The following is a 13,450-nucleotide window of genomic DNA, read 5'->3' as shown; positions in this document are numbered from 1 at the left end:
TTTAGAGGAGGAGAGTACAGAGGAGGAGGTCAATCTTTGGCCGTGGATCTTAGCTATGGGGATCTAGAGAGCACTTCGTGATATGAAGGCTAGGAAGGCAGTGGGCGTGGACAATATCCAATATCCGTGGACAATATATGATGGGAAGAATCTATGGAAGCATAGTAAGAAAAGGTGTTTCGAACTAGTACGCAGGATATATTAGGAGAGATGTTGGCTGGAGGATTTCGTGAAGACGGTTCCATTTCCGCTACCGACAAAGAAGAAAGCTGTTGAATGTAGAGATAATAGGACTTGTTCTTCGTGGCATTGCAGCCCAGTGTGGGCCTTCGCCTGCTGCGCCACTGCTCCCCATCCGGTCCCATTGGCAGTTTTCTCTCGCCAACCTCTCACCTCCATCTCGCACAGGTCACACTATACTAGGACTATTAGCCTAATATCGCACGTGACGAAAGTGGTACTGAGGATATTGAACAGACGAATGGAGGCGAGGGTAAAAGAGTATTTCGGCGATGATCAGCTTGGTTTTAACATAGGGAAGTTAACCCGTGATGCAATAGCAATAATGAGGTCCCTTGTGGAGAGGAGGCTAGAATATGACCAGGACGCGTATGCCGTTTCGTGGAATTTGAAAAAGCATTTGATAGTGTGAACTGGGTAAAGTTAAAGGATATCCTCAAGAAAATAGGAGTACATTGGAGGGATAGGCGACTGATTCGTAATATTTATATGGCTCACACTGCGCAAGTGAGTGTAGCGGACGGAGAATCTGGGTGGGCAAGAATGGGACGAGGAGTGAGACAAGGTTGATCAGGCGCTGATTAGCCAGTCAGCGAGGGGACTGCCGTCTCTAGTGGATGCGTTAGTCAAGCGGTGCAAGGAGTATGGAATAAGGATTTATCACAAAAAGACTAAGGTAATGCGGTTTTGTAAAGCACCGCGAACGTTGAATGTGAGACTGAAGATAAAATTAGGTGGGGAAAAAATGAGCAGGTAGAGCAACTATTTAGGCAGCACATTAGAGGAAAACGGGTACAGCAGTAAGGACATCAAGAAGGGAATTGCATTAGCGTTCTTGAACAGGAAGGAGCTTCTGAGAGGATCGTTATGTAAGAGTTTAAAGAAAAGGTTAAGTGTTGAATGCAGAGATAATAGGACTTGTTCCGATCTGGAGTATGTATAGCTCTTTAAGGTGCGGGAACGGGGACACTTAGGGAGGAGGACGACAGAAGACTGGAGGCGATGGAGATGTGGGTGTGGAGAAGAATGGAGGAGGTAAAGTGCGCGGAGAGGAGGAGGAACGACGAAGTGCTGGACATGGTGAGTCAGGAGAGGCAGCTTTTAGATGAGATACAGAGGAGACAGAAGGTTTGGAGCGAGTACTTAGCGGGGATGGGATGCTGAAAATGTTGTTAGAGGGTAGCATGTTAGGGGAACGAGGGAGGGGTATGAAGAGAAAAGTATTTTAGGCGGATAGAAAGGGAGTGGGCCTTACAGTGAATTGAAGAAGGCAGTGCAGGAAGGAAAGCTCCCATATTTCTCCTTTAGTACCCCATAGAAACCTACCTTAATCGGTAGAATACTATAATTTAAAAAAAATTCCGATCGCTTAACCGTGGAGTGGCGACCTTTGCAAATATATTTAAATTCGCGATAGTTGACGATACGCCCACCATCTCTCTTTTGACAAGTAATGCGATGAAATTTCACGGAATTCGTCAACATTTGAGTAACTACCCCATCACTTACATAAATATATCGCCAATCGGCAATTTCTTCTTCAAGAATTTATTAGATAAACTTGGGGATATTGAGGATCAATTTTGATGTAAAACTACATGAGTAAAAAGGAAATTTACTAAGAACTAGAGTAAATAATGAGGACGAAAAGCACGAGTCCATCCGTTTTTCTTCACTTCTCTATTGCTGTTTGCCTTTTCATTGCATTTCTCTCCCTAAAATAATTTCACACCGAGAGTAAAAATAGTACAAACCTTTCTAGCACCAATTACCTCTCCATTAACAATATAATTTCAATTTTTTGTAAAATATTTCTTATTTATTAAAATAATGAGAATAACTGCTTTTTCTACATCGATTATGGATACATATGAGAAAAAAATACAAAGTTATTCTTATCATTATAAAACGATAAATTCCACAAAATCACGCCCGACGCTACAGAAGTAGAGGGGCTCCTTGAAGGGACGAGAGAATGGCGAACTTGACTTTAGAACAGAGGAGAAATACATCAACCAAGACGGTGGAATGATTGAAACCGTTTTCGCGGAAGAACAGGATGATTTCTGGAAGTTCTAAGAGCTTGAAGAAGATGCTGAGGAGAGACGCAATTGAAATTCGTCGCAGGGTTGTCGAGCGAAACGAATCACATCCCACCCAGCGAGTGATCACGGCCCCTCGATTTCCACGATCGTTAAGAATGGCATGGCGATTGGGGGCGTTTGGGTTTCGCAAGTCTCTGCCCCCCCCCCCCCTGGCGATGGATTCCTCGGCGATATATGGCTCTGGACCTCGAGAGAGAGAATTGGGGTGGAGGGAATTGGGGGAAGGGTGACACCCCGCGCCACAGCCCCATTCCAGGCTCCAAGCACCCTCCCTCCCGCCCCACCCACCCTTGCCGCTATATGGCAAGCCTCGAAAGATCTCGCCCGCCAGGCAGGAGGAGTCCAGTCGCAGGACAGGGCAGCAAGCAAGCAAAGGCAGAGGAGTTGCCCATAGTTGGCGGCGCGACTCGAGGGCGCTCTCGCGGCCGCGACGCGAAGCTCCGCAGAGAGCCCGTCCTTGGTGCGCGAATCGGCGCGCGCCCCCCAACGGAATATCGGAGACGATTACAGTGGGTATGGAGGGAGTTGGGGGGGGGGGGGAGCTCAAAGAGAGAAGAGGAGGGTGTCACGGGGTCGCCTTGGGACACGTGTGCATGAATGTCTGGGGGGGACGGAGTCCCTTCTCCTTATTAAGGCGCACTGCTCCTCCGCGGGTCCACGCACCCGTCCCGAGGCTTCGCTTGGATGTCCATCGTCGAGATGCCGCTCGGGCGTGTTCCAATTGTCCGACCTCTATACGTCAATCAATGATTTTTCGTCGCGTGCTATTTCAGCATGCACTCGCCGACGACACCGACAAGCTACACCGGTGCATACTTCGAGGTCAATTCCTATGAAAACTGCAATTCCCATTGCCATAATTCCTAGGCGGGCATCTATCAGTGCCTCCAACTTTATCCAATCAGATTAAGTTCCGTTTCATCTTCTCGTTCACAAGTGTCACAGGCGAGCCACAGAATTACAGAAAGATTCGGAGACATTAAAAAAGGTACCATTTCAATCTTCTTAATTAAATCTAATAACTAATCCAAGAATCCCCGAAATTTTTGCTGCACACCCATACCAAATATTTCCTTTCAATTCACCCATGCAAAAATGCGCGAGGTATCGTCTCTCCCAGTGTTTCAAAACTTCATACGGAGAGCAAACTTTGATATCTCGGGTCATAAGATGACTTACCTTCCAGATTTAGGATATCATGATCAAATACGTTGTTTAATTTAATGGCCATTCAATTAATAATTCGATTAAAACGCACAAAAGATTAATTTTGCGAGCAGTTAACCAGAAATATTCAAAATACGTAATATTAGGGTCGAAATGTGTAAACACAATTCCCTCTAATTTGTAACATTTTATTTATTTATTTATTTAAGTAAATTTCACATACAGCCGTGACGCCAATTTACAGTGAAACTTTTAACAATGACATACATAAATTAGACACAATACAATAACAATATAAAAACAAACAAAGAATTAACCAGTAGGGAAGTATAACATTCAATTAGCAGACATATGGGTCAAAGCTTGTGCGGTGAATTTTTTGCGTGACAGGTAAAAAGGATCTATGGAAGGAGGGAGCGAATTTAGAGGGGGGGAGAGGCGATATAAAGGTGAGCGCTTGGTCAGGGAGATACTGGGAATAACAGGCAGATGGAGTAGGGAGAGAGCGAGCAGGTGGAACGAGTCGGTATTCTAAAATTCAACTGAGAGAGGAGTTCAGGGCAGTCTAAAGTCGAGTTCAATATGCTGTGTAGAAAGTTGAAGTCCGTTTTAAGTCTGAGATTCTGAAGATTAGACAAGGAAAGAGAAGACAATACAGCATCAGAGGACATATTGCGTAAGTGAGGGACTCTATGCCTAACTATTTTGGCAAAGAAGTGGGGGATGCAATCAAGGGATTTTAGGTTAGTCGGGGCTGACATGGACCAAATTGGAGAGCAATACAAAACTATGGGAAGGACAATCGTTGAGAAATAGGAGTGAAGTGCAATGGGATCCTTAATTTCCGTGAAGCGGTAAAGGAGGCCTAACAGAGACATGGCTTTCTTTTTTACAGTCTGAATGTGGTCGGAGTAGATTAGTTTGGGGTCGGTTATAAATAATATAATATTTCAAATAGGAAGCATACTTACGCGGACCATGCTGTCAAATTTGAGAAATCCTTATAAGGACATGAACTACGGCGTTATGAGGTCGATTCGCAACCAATTGAGGAGAAGGAGAGAGGGGGGGGGGAGGTTTGGCAGGAAGCTGACGAGGCGTGCCGGGAATAGACGTGATGCGATCCGCTCGCGAAGCACTGCAAATTCCACAGAATGCGCGCGTTTACACTTTGGCAGAAGGGAAGAAGTGCGGGCGAGAGGAGACGCACAATGTAGGTGGCGGTGGTGTGAGGGGAGCAGGACACGCAATGGAAGGATATAGCACCACTGCACCAACACCCATTCATCATCGTCGTATTCACTCTCCACCAATCTGAACCCGCGTGAAGACCCGTCCAACCCATCCTCCCATCTTGTCCCACCAGGAGAAAACATTCGTCCTAGCATTAATACAATTTCATGATGAGGGACTTTCACTTGACCACTATCATCCATGCATCATGACTACTGCTGATGCATATTCACAACCAGAAATGACTAGCTGCAAACTATGCCATTAATGGGTTCCTGAAGTAAATTAGTAATGATATTTTTATCTTTATTAATGAATCGAAGTTAGGACTATTAAGTACCCTCTTGCCGTTGACTTGATAGAGACTCACATGCATCCTCGCCCTGAATAACCCACCCAGGCAGGATTCGATCCCGCGACCCCTGAGTTGGCATGGGAGGACTTCACTCCGCCGCGACAGAGACCAGCCAGCACCACTAAGCACCAAATGCCCAATTAACAAATAGGAAATCCCGTCATCAGAAGAATAATAATTAATCCAATTCCAACCATAGACATCACAGGCAACGCATATGCTCTCACCAAGGAAGCACGAAAATTATTTAGTTTGCAGGGATCACGTATATTTCCTGTGATAGCACCCGACTGCAGTTTCTAACTTCTAAGACTCTGCAAAATATGAAACAAAAAACAAGATAGGTATGGATCCGCTACCCATTAACAACAACAGTCAAAGGTAAGTTTTTCCCACGGAAAAAATGGACATGAAAATAACGTATAAGATATTTTCTAATCGATCACAATTCGTGAGAAATTATGCAACAAACTACACAACTAATTCCGGATAAGTCAAGATGGTATGGCGCATTTGTCATCTTTCTTTGGTATGACTAACGGCCGATACGCTGCAACGTCACAATGCAGTATCATTGTCAAGGGAACAAAGCAAGGAAACGCTAGGAAGGACTATTCACAGCCTTCACAAGGGAAGAGACAAAGGCACGTGATGGAATGGAATGAGAGAGGAGGGAAATGAAATCCTCACCACTGACGACATGAGGGTGGATGGAAGCGGTAGAAATAAAACGGATAACCGAGATGAAAAATCGCCTGAAGCTGCAGTGAGAAAATTCCCAGTCTAAAATAAGACCCAATGACCGAAATTGGTCCAAAAGCACCAAGTTAGGAATTCTAAAAAGCGAAAATATTCAACTAATCGATCAATTGGAAACCGAAGGATATTTTTAAAAAATCACATTTTACAACGAAATTCACCAATATCTGATTAATCATATCTAACATTTTGCATTACCGATACAATTATTGGATGGCATCAGCTGGTTTTGATAAGATCTCGTGAACTTAGTTACTTTCCGGAGGATTAAAAATAGATGTTTTGTCGACGCTGAAGCGAAAATTAACTTGTGGACAAATGAAGGGATTGTCGTGTTCTCTTGCGGTGGTGAACTATCCAAGAGTTTATCCTAGAATCTATCCTGACTATCCTAGAATATTTATCTGGGGAACGAACCGAATACGATGAGGAAAGATGACATATTTTAAAATACTAAGCAACAATTATAACAGTGGATATTACTAACTAGAAAGCGAGAGCAGTGCTACGTGAACCTGTGGCTATAAAAATTGACATACTAACTACAGAGCAAATACATTGTCGGCGATTCTCCAAGTAACCTGCAAATAGACCCCAAAAAGTATATTCCTCATAATAAGGACAGATCGCTTTATTTCACGTCATTAATCTGTACGAAATTTATCCACCTAAGTTCGGTCAAGCATTTACATTTTGAAATAGACGTGAAAATAAAAGTGGACGTGGCTACTAGCAAAAACAATGAGCCCTAATGAATTAAAATGTTGGCATAACTTCATATTAGTTTTGACCATGTATTTTTTAACAAAAGTGCTTTCATGGATTCAGGGAGGGGATAGGGACTGCGCGCTCGGCTTAACACATTACACATTAGTGCTTTAAAGAAATAGAATCAAAATAAATTTTCAAATATTTATTACATTCCTAGACTAATTGAGAGTAGATATCCTTCAGAGCGATAGGGAGGAAATTAAATTAGAATCCCATAATATTTCCATGTCTGACTGAATCGATAAATTAAGATGGATATTTTTATGAACGAAAAGGTATGAGAATTCGTTTTTCCCCCGAAAACAATAAGGGACTTTAATAAATGCTAGTCGGAATTTCTTTAGGGCATTTCCTATTTAAATGCAAACGGCTCGTGTAATGAAACCCTATTTACACGCCTATTGTGACGGCTTGCGGGTGGTATGTAGATACTAAACTCACGCCCTCTCAGAACGGTCGTTTGCAGGCATCCAGGGAAAATGGAGTGGTGGGGAAGAGGGAGGCGTGGGAGGGAGGTCATCGAACTCGAGAGAGAGAAGAGAGGAGGGGGGAGGGGAGAGGGGTGTTAGGGACCGATTTTGGCTGGATCCAAGGGGGGGGGGCGCTGCCATGATATGCATTTGATTCATTGGCCAAGGGCGACGACACCTACGACGCAGCGAAGTGGTTTTCACGAGCCAAGCGCACACTACACACGGGTCACATCCGTGACCGAAATTGAGGGCAAAAAAAACGAGGCCATTCAGTTATTCAACGACCATGAATACAACATTAAGAACTCGATAACACAAAATACAGATACACCCCCGTTGGACAAGAACAGACTAGTACATATATTGTAACCCTAAGCGTCTTCAGCTCATAAAAAAAATGTTTCTTGTATCACAAAAAAATATTCGTGTGCTAGTAGCTTTTGCAACGATTAATCTTGATCCAGTCAACTCGGGATACTGCGAAAATGAATTACGCAGATTTTGATCAGATGGACCAATTATTCGTGGGTGAGCCATTGCTGCCGAATACAAAACCTCCATGTACCTGCCATGAATTTAAAAAATATGTAGATCACAATCACTTTCTTCGACGCACTGTGAGAACAATATTTCCCCACTGCAAAGAAACATAAAATCCGTCTAATGAAGATTTTTTTGTCTAAAAGATGTGCACACATTTGTGAGGAGCCTGGCGTATAAATAAACAGAGAATTATTTCGGAATCTCGAAGTACGTTATGGATTCCATCTCATTGGCATGCCGACCAATTATACTTCATTTACAAAAAAAATATCGCGCGCCGTTATGGAAACTTGGAACTGCGAGGACTGATCTACATTATAGACTATCACCCAATAACATTACTGCGTGAATGATCAATAAAACACATGGCTTCCGAATGAATGCACAGTGACGCGCATATTAATGATGAATACATCACCCTTAGAGTGCAATGCATGGATGCATAATGCACTGATAAAATCCACTTCGAGGTTGAACTGGATTAGGTAAAGGGATGCCTGGGTGGTAATTATGATAATAATAGTAATAATTTTATTTACTCCTACATTTTGATTTCTCAGCTGGATGACGAGGATAACAAATAGAAGGAGCTTTTCGTGGTCTCCAAGGTCATAGGACCAGAATTGAGCCACCATCAAATAACAAAAATGTATGCCAATAAAAGAACATAATGATGCAGTAAATAACACATTAGTGCTTTAAAGAAATAGCATCAAAATAAATTTTCAATTATTTCTTGTGAGGAAAGCCAGTCTTAGGCAAGTCAGTTGACATTTTATTTAAGGATTTAATTTTTTTAATTTTAGCGGTCAGTAAAAAAAAACTTTGGCCCCGTGTAAAGAAAAAAAACGTTTATATAATGTTAAACTTGGTCTGTTTGTTACTACAAATGACTCACTCCTGAGAACTCCTCCTCTATTGGCATGAGAAGACTTGCCGACGAGTGATTTCACGGACTCGTCTATTTATTTCCTAATTGATTACACTTTGGCCTCTCAAAGGGAGCTGAGATTTGTTAGAGTCACGGTAATGGGTTTTCTGACATTTTTACCATCAGTATCATGGTCTCTCCGCAAGCACAAATATGTTGTAAGTGCAATAGCGAATTCTATCCATATCCATGAGCCTCAATTCTTCTAGATGGAAGCATAAGCGTGGAAATTACTTGATCAATGACGAGGGCTAGATACATAAAAATTAACGCATGAAAATCTACGTGTTCCACGAAAATTAGTAAATTGTATTATTTTGATGGCATCAAAAAGAGTGTACTAATATAGCCACTACCGCTTCAATCCACTAGCTAAAACTTAGTCCCCCATAAGGAAATAATCACGCAAACGCTATATCGATCAACTTGCAGGAATCAACATTAATGATTTCATGAAAATTTCAATTCTAGAAACGCTACTCAGCTATTTAGGAAATAGACGCATGTAAGAAAGTGTAAAATCAGCAGAAGAATATCTCGTATTTGTAGATGTCGATTCAATGGCTTTGCCACTGATCCACCCAGTACGAAAAAAAGTTGGTCAAAATCGCCCCCGCACGCAGTAAGTCTCTCGCTTTCGCGGGAAGACATCAGTTCGGGCGGTTTATCGCTATCCTATCATGGGGTTGCATTCGCGAATGTACGCAGGAGGCTTCGGACCGCCCATATTAACATGGGCCATCAAAAATCGTATTTAATTGTGTTGACTATTACGTGGTGTATTTCGTTGGCTGTGCTGTAGTTGGCAGTCGTCTCTTGTACCTAAACAACATCATGTCGAGTGATCAGGGCCGCAGTTTTAGCTTTCCAATCCGGGGACGATGACTGCGAAGAACGATTATACTGGGTGGTAGATGGATTTGAGATACAGCACCGATTTTAGCATTGTTTCACTGGGAATATTATCAGTAATGCATAATTCAGATTGATTTTAATTATATGATAGATTTAATTCATAATCCATATGAATTAGTTCTTCGCTGTATTTACTTGCGGCAAAACATTAAAATCCTCATAAATTTCGACCACTTTCTTATGCTGTGCGTCATTTGTTAACAATGCGATGAAGAATCGAATTCTTTTTGGATCACGCGAGTGAAATTAAAAGCATTGGAGAGGGATATTGTTTTATTTGAATAAGGGTTCGCATGAAAAACGTGAAAAACAACAGATTACACTAATTGCTATGGAGCTACCCATCCCACTCTGCCTCAACCGAAAGCAATCAATACCTTTCATTGGTCGTGGGCTGAAATACCAAAATGATCTGATTATTTTGACGAGGTGGGTGACGAAAAATTCCTTTCTGAAGGTAGCGGGAGCGACGCTACCTGCTTCTCAGCCGCCCAGTTGCATGCCAAAAAAATGAAACGAACGGTGCGACCAGACTGAACTAAGTCGGCGCCCACAGCAATCGCATGCTATTATAGGGCATGTCCTACGCTCTCTTCGACCTCTAGCTAACAAGTAAGAAGCGTAGGAGATGGGAGATAGAGGAAAGCGAAGGCCAGAGGTTTTTACACGCTCCGTTCGGAAGGCGCCCCCAAGGAGCCTCGATTACTATCTTGGGAACCTTTCAAAGAGACAAGAGAAAACCACTGAGACAACGAAGAAAAAAGTCAGTCGCCAAACACTTAGAAGCTGAGGCTGAGAAAATTAAAGCTGCCCGGGATACTCGGTGTGGAATGAGGCGAAGGGTCAAATGCCAGAAATGAAGACGAGTGCTATCCATAAGACAAAGGTAAACATCGACACACCATCCGATGTTTTAATCTGATAAGAAAAAGCACTCTCAAGAAGAGAAGGAATGGCGAAAATCCTTAAAGTAGCAGACACCGTCCGCTCAATCGCAGATAAATAGCTTACTCCTCGAATTGGCTTCCAAAAATAATGAATATGAATTCAGATAAATAACTTCACACTGCCAGTGGCTTAGTCCAGAGTGAGCTTTACCCCACCTTGGCAAAAAACCCTTAGGATTGAACCAACGAGTGAGTAAGCATTCATTCACAAGCCTGGCGAACACACATCTTTTACGCGCATATTTGAGAGAAACGCACTCAAAATGCGCAATTTGTAACTCGAAATAAGTTAGAGCGAGAGCCGCCGCACTGCCTAGACAGCCGCGACATTCGCACTCCGAAATACGAAACAAATGCAAAAGAGAAAGCAGCTGCAGCCTAACGAGCTGGAGAAGAAGAGAATCCGCATGTGATCGAGTCCGCCGCGCGCGGTGCCAGTGCCCTGTGGATCTTCCGTTAGTCTACGAGAAGGAGGGGGAGGGGGGGGGCAGGAAAGGTGGGGCAGATGCGTGCGGGTTGCGTGAATTGTGAGCGAAAAGAGCGGTGGCGTTAGTGGCGCCAAGGCCTCAAAAGGTACACGCTCAAGAAAACAAAAACGAACACATCACGAGAAGAAATCTAACAGTCAAATCAAGTATGTCGCCAGTTTGCGATATTTCCTCAGTGATAAAGTCAAGGACTCAAGCCAGGTTCCACACTTCGTTGCACATTTCCCATGCAGGATGAATTTACAAGACGCTTATAGATTAACACTAGACAAACTGTGTCTTAAAGATATTTTTGATCATACTTATTTGAATGACGATAGCTAGTGTGGTTATGGTGCGCACACAATGGATTCTGGTTTGAGTCGCCATCAAGGCAGTTGGATTTGCTCAAATAAGTATTCACAATGTATTAATGGTGACTCAAAAAACATGGACCCACAGTATCTTCCACCACCTTTTAGCATCTTTCATGTTCAGTGACTGCTGCGGAATATACCTCTCGACTACAGTTCTCCCGGCATTTTTCAGGCAGAGTAACAAGCCGTAAATCTAAGAGAAAGAAAGGCGAAGAGCAGCAAGAGACAGATTTTCCAATGCCAACACAATACGTAAGTCACCGAGGTTCTCGAAACTAACCACCATCACCTAAGCGTTATCGGAGTGAAGGATTTACTTTGACAATAACTCACCCAAGCACTCTTAATTTATAAACTAAAATAATGCAGATAATCTACCAACTAAAAACATACTATCACTTGATTCCACAATCAGTTCATCATTATCATCACGAATCCTAATATTGGTTTGAATCTCCTCTTAGATGTCCTATCGACCAATCTTTTAACGCTGACATAAATCTGCTTTACGCAGTCAGTAATAAAATTTACATTCCTTTCACACCTTCAGGAAGAAGCCTTTTTTACGATAGGAAAGACAATTCCACACTCGTGGCCACAAAGTCCATGTAATTACTTTCCATTCCGGGATCATCAAAAGCCGGGTTCATGCACTCAAAGAGACTATACGGAGTGGCAAGTGCGGAAAAGTGTGTCTAGCCAATGCCGATCGGCACCTTTTGCGGAAAGCGACGTCTTGGGATTCGGTAGCTATGATTCTGCACCCCACTTTACGCAGCATTTGCATTTGAATACGAATAAACCCGATGTAAAAAGCTTTTCGCGGCTGCCCCCCAAACCAATAGAAAACTCAGAAACAACTACGGCTGAACGAACGAAAACCCACACTGGTATTCGATCCCGCGACCCAATGGCTCGGAGGCGAGGAGATTAACCCAGCGCCAACGAGGCCGACACCACTATCCACCAAATGGTAACTCACCAATTAGGAAATCCGGACTTCTGACGAGTGATTAATCCAATTCTAACGGCAGATTCCACGGGGGCAACACACCAGCACTCTTACTCCGCAGACAAAGAACCTCACGGCCAGAAAGAGCTCCGGACACGACTGGCTCCAACTCAATACTGCCACGCACTCGCTACGACGGCCGACACTCTGCTTTTATCGGTATAAAGGCGTGCTGCTGAAGCTCCTTCCGGTCCCCTCCCACTCCTCCCCACCCCTTCCTGCCGCCCTGGCCACTTCCTTCCTTCCTCCGAGTCTAACGCACGTCGGCATAAATGTAAAGTGTGGTCGAGCCGAGAACTCGACCACCACCTGCTCCCCACCAACCCAAACAACACCTGCCCCCCCCACCCCTCTTGCACCTCCCACTCACCCCAACATGCACCCCCAACGGTATTTTCATATTTTACTCGACTGAAAAAGATTCGCCCACCGTTCAAATTAAAGTCGAACCTTTCAAAATTGCTCTCTATATCTCAGATTTGTCCGTAAGCCGATGGAAATTGTTAAACCAAAGCGAAAGATCCCACACGTTTCCTGCAACGGCTAAGTTGCTTATTTTTCAGAGGCAGATCGAGCAACAGCATTTGAAGAGCACATCGTACCAGCTAAGCGGGAAGAACTGGTGAATATGAACTTTGGTTAAATTGGCACACGATTAAAATGTTCCTCTATGGCAATCCACCCACATACTAGTACCTATCCAATGAACACGAATAGGAGTTGATCCGAAACCAGAAAGGAGGACGACCCGCACAGTAGCTCCAACAGTTTTCACTCCATTTATTACAAAACTTTTCATAATAATAAAAACGCTTTTGAATCACTGCCCAAAATGTTTTTGCCGCACCCGAAATGAACAAGCCTTGCAGCAATGAGATCAGCCACTCGTTCACGCATGGCGCAAGGATTGGCAAAGGTAGCGAGGGGCGTCGGCGGTCGCAGAAATTGTACCCCCCAGGAGTACCCCCTCGGTGTTGAGAGGGGAGATGGCCGGCCGGCAGCGATTCAGCGACCGATAAAGGGAATCGGAGGGGGAGGGGGGGGCAGACAGGGGCAGTGCACGGCAGCAGCAGCAGCCACCGTAGAGGGCCGGGAGTGGACAGATGGCAGCGCATTTTTCAAGCAGCGTGCGTCGCAAGGACGAGAGGAGGATGG

General features: G+C 43.8%; 1 protein-coding gene across 7 annotated transcripts in view; it reads right to left on the bottom strand.

The window, feature by feature from the left end:
• The window catches only part of LOC124155224 (thymosin beta), a 176,965-nt gene that overhangs the window by 45,333 nt on the left and 118,182 nt on the right, over positions 1 to 13,450 (bottom strand). Inside the window, exon 1 of one of the 7 annotated variants that reach the window (XM_046528959.1) lies at positions 12,266 to 12,440. The exons of the other annotated variants lie outside the window; for them this stretch is intronic. The gene's annotated coding sequence lies outside the window, so the exon portion shown is untranslated. Of the gene's footprint in view, positions 1 to 12,265; positions 12,441 to 13,450 lie in introns of those variants that run through there. 7 annotated transcript variants of the gene reach the window in all.

The sequence above is a fragment of the Ischnura elegans genome, chromosome 1, assembly GCF_921293095.1.
Source record: "Ischnura elegans chromosome 1, ioIscEleg1.1, whole genome shotgun sequence".
In the NCBI taxonomy this organism is placed as follows: Eukaryota; Metazoa; Arthropoda; class Insecta; order Odonata; family Coenagrionidae; genus Ischnura; species Ischnura elegans.
The sequence above is the reverse complement of the archived record's forward strand: the minus strand, read 5'-3'. Positions and strand labels throughout refer to the sequence as shown.